Source organism: Vombatus ursinus, unplaced genomic scaffold (assembly GCF_900497805.2).
Source record: "Vombatus ursinus unplaced genomic scaffold, bare-nosed wombat genome assembly UNPS02014786.1, whole genome shotgun sequence".
NCBI lineage: Eukaryota > Metazoa > Chordata > Mammalia > Diprotodontia > Vombatidae > Vombatus > Vombatus ursinus.
The window spans coordinates 22263552-22273514 of NW_020954564.1; the positions used below are offsets into that span (position 1 = coordinate 22263552).

Sequence of the window (9963 nt, forward strand, 5' to 3'; positions counted from 1 at the left end):
AGAATTGGAAAAAGAACAAGTAGCATAGAAGACAAAGTGGTAAACCTTAACCAAGAAGTGGAATCCCTGAAAACAAGAATGGACCAAATGGGAATTAATGGCTCCATTAGAGGGCAAGAAATATTAGAACAAAATAAAACTATTGAAAAAAAAATATAAGATATCTGATATAAAAAGCAATTCACCTAACCAAGAGGTCAAGGAGAGATCAATTAAGAATCCCTAAAAACCATAATTTAAAAAAATCTGGACCTTATATTTCAAGAAATCATAAATAAAACCTGCTTATATCTATTAGAACCAAAGGACTAAATAAATATAGAAAGAATCTACCAATTACCTCCTGAAAGGAATCCTAGAAAGAAAAGTAAAAATCTGGATATCTTACATCAAAGAAAAAATATTAGAAGCATCCAGAAAGAAGCAGTTCCAGCACCAAGGAACTCGGTATCACACAAAACCCCAGCAGCTTCCACTATAAAAGAGAGGAAATCTTGGAATAGAATGTTGCAAAAGACAAAAGACATAAGCCCTTCCTCTTTAAGGATGAGTAAGGGGAAACATGGATCTTCAATGTAATAGAAGGCTTTCATGTATATCTAATGAAAAGGGCAGAGAGTTGTAGGAATTTTGTAATATAAAAACAGGAATCTAGAGAAATACATAGTTATTTGATGTATGATGAAATAGTGCTAACATTCTTTTAAAAAAATTTTATCAACGTATTTTAAAAATATGAAAACACAAACAGCTTTATTTATACATACACATATATGTGTGTGTGCATGTGTATGTGTGTATATATATATGCACGCATGTGTATATATACACATATATGCATATATACATATATACACACACATACATATCCCTATGAGCACAGGCTTAAAAAAATCTTACAGATTGTGCTAACATTTTAATAGGGTGAGAAAAAAACAACTGTCTTTACAGAACTTTAATGTTTTTAATGGGTGTTGAGGGAATTAAATGTGAACACAAGTGTGTTCATGACAGTCTTAAAAAGGGAAAGAAAAGGGAAATTGAAAAAGGAGGAATGTGCCAGTATATAAAGGAGGAAGAAGGGTGGGACTTATTATTCCACATAATTGGGTGCAACATCAGATGATCCTCTGTACTACATAAAGGGCAGGGTGGAGGGAGTGGGCATCAAATGGACCATGCTCTTCTTTGAAATGAACAAAGGTGTGTTGAAATATACACATGCATACTGTTTGATGTAAACAGACATCAAACACAATAGAGAAACAAGTGGAATTGAGAATGGCATTTAGAGGGAGAATAGGGGGCAGAGCCAAGATGGTGGAGTAAAATCAGTGACTTGCTTAAGCTCTCCCCAAATCCCCTCCAAATACCTATAAAAATGACTCTAAACAAATTCTAAAGCAGCAGAACCCACAAAAAGACTGAGTGAAACAAATTTCCAGCCCAAGACAACTCGGGTGGTTGATGAGAAAGGTTTGTTGTACTGGGCTGGGAGAGGAGCACAGTTCAGCCTGGGCTGTGTAGACAAAGACCCGGCCTCAGCAAATGTGGAGCAGGCCTCAGGGGACTTAATCCCTATCAGGTGTGGTGGTTTCTAGACTTCTCAATCCACAAACACCAAAGACAACTTTAGAAGGTCGCTAGGAAAGGTCTGTCACACCTGGGTGAGAGAGGTGCACAGTCCAGCCCCAGCCCTGGTGCAGCTCCCAGGTGGCAGCTACTTCTGGAGCTCTCAGCCCACAGATGGTAGGGGGATCTAGCAGCTGATCAGAGGAAGAATGCAGGGATCTCTTTGCTGGTGCTGAGGCAGGATTCTCTTGCTTTGCCCGTGCTTGGATCTGGGTTGCAGTCCTGGGTGGCAATCCTAGGGCAAGGAGGAGGTGCTGGTATGGGGGAACTTGTGGTGGTGGTGGAGAGGGAATCCTCCTCACAATTCCAAGGCAGAAAAGAGTGCTTGTGGTCATTCATGGACCAGAGCACAGGCCAGGAAAGGAGTAAGCACCTCATCTTTGATCATACCACCTTGGGAGAACTGAAATTTTACAGGTCCCTAGAAGTATCTCTGAACACAGCTGCACAGAACCCCTGAAGCTTGGGACAGTACATCCTCCACACTGGAAGCAGACCCCTACCTTAACAAAGAGTTAAAAAGTCAAGTAATTGACTGGGAACATGAGCAAACAGTGCAAAAAATCTCAAACTATAGAATCTTACTATGGTTGCAAAAAAGATCAAAATATACAACCAGAGGAAGACAATAAAGTCAAAGCTCCTACATCCAAAGCCTCTAAGAAAAATATGAATTGGTCCCAGGCTATGGAAGAGCTCAAAAAGGATTTTGAGAAGCAAGTAAGAGAAATAGAGGAAAAATTGGGAAGAGAAATGAGAATGATGCAAGAAAATCATGAAAAACGAGTCAACAGCTTGCTAAAGGAGACCCAAAAAAATATTGAAGAAAGTAACACCTTAAAAAATAGACTAACTCAAATGGCAAAGGAGGTCCAAAAAGCCAATGAGCAGCAGAATGCCTTAAAAAGCAGAATTGGGGTGGTTCCTCCTTTTGGTTCTAATTTTTCTTACGGCATCACTAATCTGAAAATATGTTCAATAAAAATGTGTATATATATATATTATATATATATATATATAATATATATATAGCCTATATCAGATTGTGTGCTGTCTTGGAGAGGGTGATGGGGAGGAAGGGGGAGAAAAATTTTAAACTCAAAAGCATATGGAAGTGATTGTTGATAAGTCAAAATAAATTAATTAAAAAATAAGAAAAAAAAAGCAGAATTGGCCAAATGGAAAAGGAGGCCCAAAAGCTCACTGAAGAAAATAATTCCTTAAAAATTAGAATGGAGCAAATGGAAGCTAATGACTCTATGAGAAATCAAGATATTATAAAACAAAACCAAAAGAACAAAAAAAATAGAAGACAATGTGAAATATCTCATTGGAAAAACAACTGACCTGGAAAATAGATTCAGGAGAGATAATTTTAAAATTATTGGACTACCTGAAATCCATGATCAAAAAAAGAGCCTAGACATCATCTTTCATGAAATTATCAAGGAAAACTGCCCTGATATTCTAGAACCAGAGAATAAAAGAGCAATTTAAAGAATCCACTGATCACCTCCTGAAAGAGATCCCCAAAGGAAAACTCCCTAGGAATATAATAGTCAAATTCCAGAATTCCCAGGTCAAGGAGAAAATATCGCAGGCAGCCAGAAATAAACAATTCAAGTATTGTGGAGACAAAATCAGGATAACACGAGGTTTAGCAGCTTCTACATTAAGGGACCAGAAGGCTTGGGATATGATATTCCCGAGGTTAAAGGAGATAGGATTATAACCAAGAATCACCTACCCAACAAAAGTGAGTATAATCCTTCAGGGTAAAGACGTTTTAGGCAGAACTTTTGCTTCCAAAAGTGCCTATCTATGATGCAGCCACACAGGTCGTTCAGAAGCTTCCATTCTACCACATGGTCCAGGACGAGCTCGCCAGGCCGTGTGGTCTCGCTGACATCCACACACAAGAGGATCCTGTACTCCCTGGCCCCAGCTCGAGGGGCGGCTCTGAAGCCTGAGTCCTGGTGCCTAGCTGAACCACGGCTTCTTGGGGCCCATCTCCTGCCTCCTTTCCAGGGGATTGGGTGGATCTCGGCTGCAGGCTGGCAGCCGGCCCTCCCAGATCTTCATTTTCTGGTTAGTGAGTACCTGCCTGGCTGCCGGGTCTCCTGGACAAGGTTTCTGTGAAGGAGGGCACGGCATGCAGGGCTGGCCAGGGCTGGCTGCTGTTGCTGAGAGCCGCCCTGGGGGCTTCCTGCTCACACCTCTTCACTAGCTCCTCCTTGGTCAGTGAACCTGGGCTTTGGGGATCCAGCTGCTCCCTGTAGAGCATCAGCAGCAGAGCTCGAGCGGCTGAGTGTCGGGGCGGCTGTAGCTGCTGCGGTCACCAGCCTTGGGCCGGCCTGGGCCCTGCAACCACTGAGAAGGGACTGCATCCTCTGGGGGTCTGTTCAACTCTCCCTGTGAGAGCTCAGAGACCGGTGGTTCTCCTCGGCTGGAAGCTCGGTGCTGCTCCAGGCGCTGGTCCGTCATAGGGCACAGGGCATCCCCAAAGTGCTTCAGGATCTTGGCTTCCTTCCCATTCCTGAGGGGTAGGGGTACCGGGAGGGAGCGCAGAGCCTTTTGGTAGACGAAGCGCCTCTGCTGGCCCAGCCTGCCGCCTCGTCCGGCCACTCGCGGAGCCAGCGCACGAAGAGGGGTTGGCGCAGGCGAGCAGGGGTCGAGGCCATAGTCTGGCCGGCCCCACTCGGGTTCTAGCTGCGCTCCGGGCCCCCAGGCGGGGCAGAAGCAAACACTTTTGAGGAAGGACAGGGTCAAAGCAGAGAATAGAATAGATGGGGGACAGGATAGGATCGAGGGAAATATAGTTTTTTACAACATGACTAGTATGGAAGTGTTTTGCATGACTACACATGTATAACCTATATCAAATTGCTTGCCTTCTCAATGAGGGTAGGTGGGGAGGGAGGAAGGGAGAGAATTTGGAACCCAAAGTTTTAAAAACAAATATTAAAAATTGGTTTTACGTGCAACTAGGAAATAAGATACACAGGCAATGGGGTATAGAAATCTATCCTGCTCTACAGGAAAACAGAAGGGGAAGGGGAGAAGAGATGGGGGGTGGAGATAGAAAGGAGGGCAGATCAGGGGAAGGGGTATTCAGAAAGCATGCCGTCTTGGGGTTGGGGGAGGGGAGAGATGGGGAGAAAATTTGGAACTCCAAATCTTGTGGAAGTGAATGTTGAAAACTAAAAATAAATTAATTAAAAAAAAAAATTTCTTTAAAAGAAATCGGGAGGATAATGTCTGGAAGGGACTAGTCACAAGCAAAACAAACTTCTTGATCCCGAAGGGAAGACTCAAAAGGAGTGGTAGGGGCTGGGGGGGAAAGCAAAGAATTAGAATCAAAGGGAATGTCTTAAATTGTCTCTTAGAAGTTAGAGAATGACTAAGCAAATTGTGGTATATGAATATAATAGAATGTTATTACACTGTAAGAAATGATGAAAGAGAAGATTTCAGAGAATCCTGAGTAGTATGAAACCATGAAGAGTGAAGCGAGCCAAACCAGGAAACAATTTATTCAAGGACGGCAACAACCCAAATTAGAACAACTTCAAAAGGCTTGACAAGTCTGATCACTACAATAACCATCCTTTTCTCCAGAGGAACTATGATGAAGCATGTTACCTACCTCCTGATAGAGAGGTGATAGTCTGAAGGTGTAGAAAGAGATATAAATTTTGGGACATAGTCATTGTGTGTATTTGTTTTGTTTGACTATGCTTATTTTTATAAGGGGCTATTTTCCCTTTCTTTTTCTGAGTTTTTAATTGGGAAGGAGAGTGATGGGAAGGTGATGCCAAAAAGAGTTCAATTGAAACATTCTTAAGTGCACAGAAGAGAACAGAAAGAGGATTTGAGGGAAGCATAGAAAAGGACAATTTTTGAAAGTAATACACAGAACTGAAAAGCAAGCAGTATGAAATGGAGATTAATGGTTCCATATAGAATCGTCTATTTGAGTTCTGTTAGTGTATGGAAATGCTCCTTTTTGCTGTTTAAGTTCAGAATAGATGAATGGATGGATAGATAGATGATAGGTAAATAGACAGATGGACAGATAGGTGGACAGACAGATGGATATATATGGATGGAAAGATAGATAAGAAAGATAAATATATGGATGGATAGATAGATAAATGATAGATAGATAGAATGATCCCTGGATTCAAAAGAGAGTATAGTATAACAGGAGCAAACACCTGGGTTTTAATTCAAGCTCTATCTAGTTTACTAGTTGAGTCATGTTAAATAAGTCACTCAAGCACTCTGATTCTCAGTTTCCTTTTTTATGTAAAACAGGGATAACAATACTCACCATACCTCCTTCACAGAGTTGTTCTCAGGAAAGTGCCATAGCAAAGTGAGCTGTTGTTATTACTATCACCAAGTCCACATGGAAAGAACTGTATTCAGAATGCCTACTGCCCAGGCTATGACATGCAGCTGGATGGACAGCCCATCTGTCTTGAACAGACGCTGCAGACGAACAATGAGCTGAGGCCAGAATTGAGTAGGAAGAAGGGAGAGCGCAGGCTGGAGTGTACTTTGAAAATTGTTCAGTATTTTCAATGATTCCAAGTTACTGCCTGTTCCAAAAGCCCATTTTTTTCTTAAAAAGACATTATTCTGCCAGGAATACTTCATGGCTACAAGTAACAGAGCACTTAAATCTCTGAATCATAAAAATTGCAGGTGACATACTAGACATAAGCATTGTAAGTTATACCACATTCACAATGATGACTTGTTTGCTAGAAGTGGGATAGGCAGCTAGGTGGCATGATGGATAGAACGCCGGACTTGGAGTTAGGAAGATATGAGTTCCAATCCTGCCTCAGATATTTGCTAGCTATGTGACCATGGGTAAGTCAGTTTCCTCAATATTAAAATGAAGATAATAATTGCACCTTCTCCTTAGGGTTGTTGTGAGGATCAAATGAGATAAGATTTGTAAAGAGCTTTACAAACTGTAAAGTGCTATATAAACATCTCCTTTAAATAATGATGACAGGGGAAGCTAGGTGGTGCAGTGATAGAGCTCTGGCCTTGAAGTCAGGAGGACCTGAGTTCAAATCCAGTTTCAGACACTTGACACATACTAGCTGTATGACCCTGGGCAAGTCACTTAACCTCAATTGCCTCACCAAAAAGGAAAAATAAATAAATAATGATGACAATGATGATGATAGCTAGTTGTCTAAGGTTCCTCATTTGTAAAATGAGGGACTTAGCAAAATGATCTCTAAGGTTCCTTTTAGTTCTGTAATCTTGAGAGATTTTATGAGAGGCAACATGGCACAATGGAAAAGTCAATGGATTTGAAGCCAGAGGATTTAACCTCAACTCCTACATCTTCCACTTACCACCTGTACGAACTTGGTGAATAATCTCATCTCTCCAGGCCTCAGTTTCTTCATTTGTAAGATGATAAAACTGGACTAGATGATTTCTTAGGTCCCTTCCAGCTCTTGGTCATATGCTCCTATGACATTATGGAGGACATGGATGACTGAAGGAGGTGGACTGGCCAACCAGTGAGAGCACAGGTTAATAGATGGACAGCCTGAACATTGCACTGTTAAGCAGGAAATTATTTAAAACTTAGAAGCCCCTACCACTCCTTTTGATTCTTCCCTTCAGGATCAAGAAGTTTGTTTTGCTTGTGACTAGTCCCTTCCAGACATTATCCTCCCGATTTCTTTTAAAGAAATTTTTTTTTTAATTAATTTATTTTTAGTTTTGGTTAAGTAACAAAATCAAAGCAAAACTTCATAGATAACACATATTTACAAAGCAGCATCCTGAATTAAACATGTATAATACATTTTTATATACGGAGATAGTCTCAGTCAGTTAACAAGCATGTATTAAGCAAATACTATATGTGAGGCACTGTGCTAAGCACTGGAAATACAAGCAAAAGACAAAGACAGTACCTGCCCTCAATAAGCTTACATTCTAACTGGGAAGACAACACACAAAAGGCAGCTGTAAAGGGAACAAAGGGGAGAAGGTACCTAGGGAAGGAGCGTAATGGAGAAATTTAGAGGAATGCATCCTAATGAAATGAAGAGATAGCTGGCTTGGGCATTCTCCTTACATGGAGTTTATGGGAGGAGCTGTCCAGTTACAGAGAGGGACCCCAGAGGCGGAGCACACTTCTGAGGTGTGAGTTCCAGGGCTGAAATGAACTTCCAAAATGAAGGGGTTTGTGGGGCATGGTGAAGTCCAGAGGACTGCAGATTGGTGGCGAATGAAGTGTACTGGTTATATGTCCTGTGGAAGATTTATGGAAAGACACAGACAAGAATCATGAAGAATAAGAGGACATCCATGGATGGGTTTTGGTTTGTACCAAGGGAGAGAATCTCTGAATTAATGAGATTAAGAATCCATCAAAGGAACATTCTTCATTTAAAGTTGTATGTTTAACGTCCTGAGTTCTTCAGAGAAAAGGTGTAGTTATAAATATTTCTTAAAGGATGATAAATACCGCTTATGTCTTTAAAGAGAATAATTAAAAGGAGGAAGACAGTAATAGATTGTTGTATTGTAGATAAAGGAAAAAAATGTGACTTAAGAAAGAATGTCCAGCTTTTGGCTCCCAGCTCGTGGTGGTGAAGGTGCAACTTCTTTCGTTCATCCTGAATCTGGGTTCATCCAACACCAGCAGCCACCCAGCAGCATCCAGGCGAAGCCTCCACCTTTGTTGCTGCCATGCCTCCCAAGTTTGACCCTAATGAAATTAAGGTCATGTTTTTAAGGTGCACTGGTGGTGAAGTTGGTGCCACATCAGCTCTGGCCCTCAAAATTGGTCCTTTGGGTTTGTCTCCCAAAAAGATTGGTGATGACATTGCCAAGGCAACTGGTGACTGGAAAGGGCTAAGGATCATAGTGAAACTTACCATTCAGAATAGACAGGCCCAGATTGGGGTCGTGCCTTCTGCCTCAGCCTTGATCATCAAAGCCCTAAAGGAACCTCCTCGGGACAAAAAGAAGCAGAAAAATATTAAGCACAATGGAAACATCACTGTTGATGAGATTGTCAACATTGCTTGACAGAGGAGGCACCAATCCTTGGCAAGAGACCTTTCTGGAACCATTAAAGAGATACTTGGAACAGCCCAGTCTGTGGGCTGCAACACTGTTGGCAGGCATCCTCATGATGTCATTGATGACATCAATAGTGGTGCTGTGGAATGCCCAGCAAATTAAAAGCTACAAAGGAGACTATTGCAATAAATTAACATTTGACAACAACAACAAAAAAGAATGTCCATCCTGCTACTTAGTATAAAAGCTTAATTTCAATAGTTGAGGAATTTTGTAATATTATTTTACATTTTGGAAAGATAATACAAACTTGTCTGGAAATATTACAAGCATGAAAGTTTTGCTAAAATGGCTTTAACTTTTGTGAAGAGTTGAAAATCTAATGAGATCTGCAGTTCGTAAATGTGGTTTAATAAGACTGAATTTTTATTCCTGGAAATGTGTTTTGTTTCCCTGGAAGTCAATTTATGTGTTTTGATTTTATCTCCTGACTTTGGTTAAGTAACAAAATCAAAGCAAAACTTCATAGATAACACATATTTACAAAGCAACATCCTGAATTAAACATGTATAATACATTTTTATATATGGAGATAGTCTCAGAAAAGTACAGACATCTATTTTTCCAAGTTCATCTGCTCACTTAATTTTTTTATGTGATGGGATCATGGTGTAGTGGGAAAAGCACTGGGGTAACTCCTGATTTAACAATTACCTCCGAGAAAATTAGAAAGTAACTTAGCAGAATGTCTGTTTAGGGCAGCATTTAATACCAAGTGCCATAATAAACTTCAAGTGAATTCGTGACCTAAATATAAAAGGTCATATCATTAAAAATTTAGAGGAGAATGGAAGGAGGTACCATAACCATGGTTGGGTGAGAATTCTTAACCAAACAAAAGGTAGATGAGATTGTTAAAGGTGAAATAGGTATTTTCAACTGCACTGAATTTAAAAGTTTTTACACAGACAAAACTAATACAGCTAGAATAAGAAGGGAAACTTAAGAATTGGGAAAATGATCTTTTCTTTTCTCTTTTTTTCTTTTCTTTTTTTCTTTTTAATTTATTTATTTTCAGTTTTCAATATTTACTTCCACATGATTTAGAGTTCCAAATTTTCACCCCATCTTGCCTCTCCCCCACCCCAAGATTGCATGCATTCTCAATATCGCTTCCCCTAGTCTGCCCTCCCTTCTATCTCTCCCCCCCTTCTCTTATCCCCTTCTCCTTGCATTTTCCTGTAGGGCAGGATAGATTT

General features: G+C 40.6%; 2 pseudogenes; one reads left to right on the plus strand and one right to left on the minus strand.

Moving 5' to 3' along the window:
* Window positions 1–1643: 1643 nt before the first annotated feature.
* Window positions 1644–8369, minus strand: LOC114047212 (annotated as a pseudogene).
* LOC114047397 lies at window positions 8368–8903 on the plus strand (annotated as a pseudogene).
* The last annotated feature ends 1060 nt before the right edge of the window (window positions 8904–9963 follow it).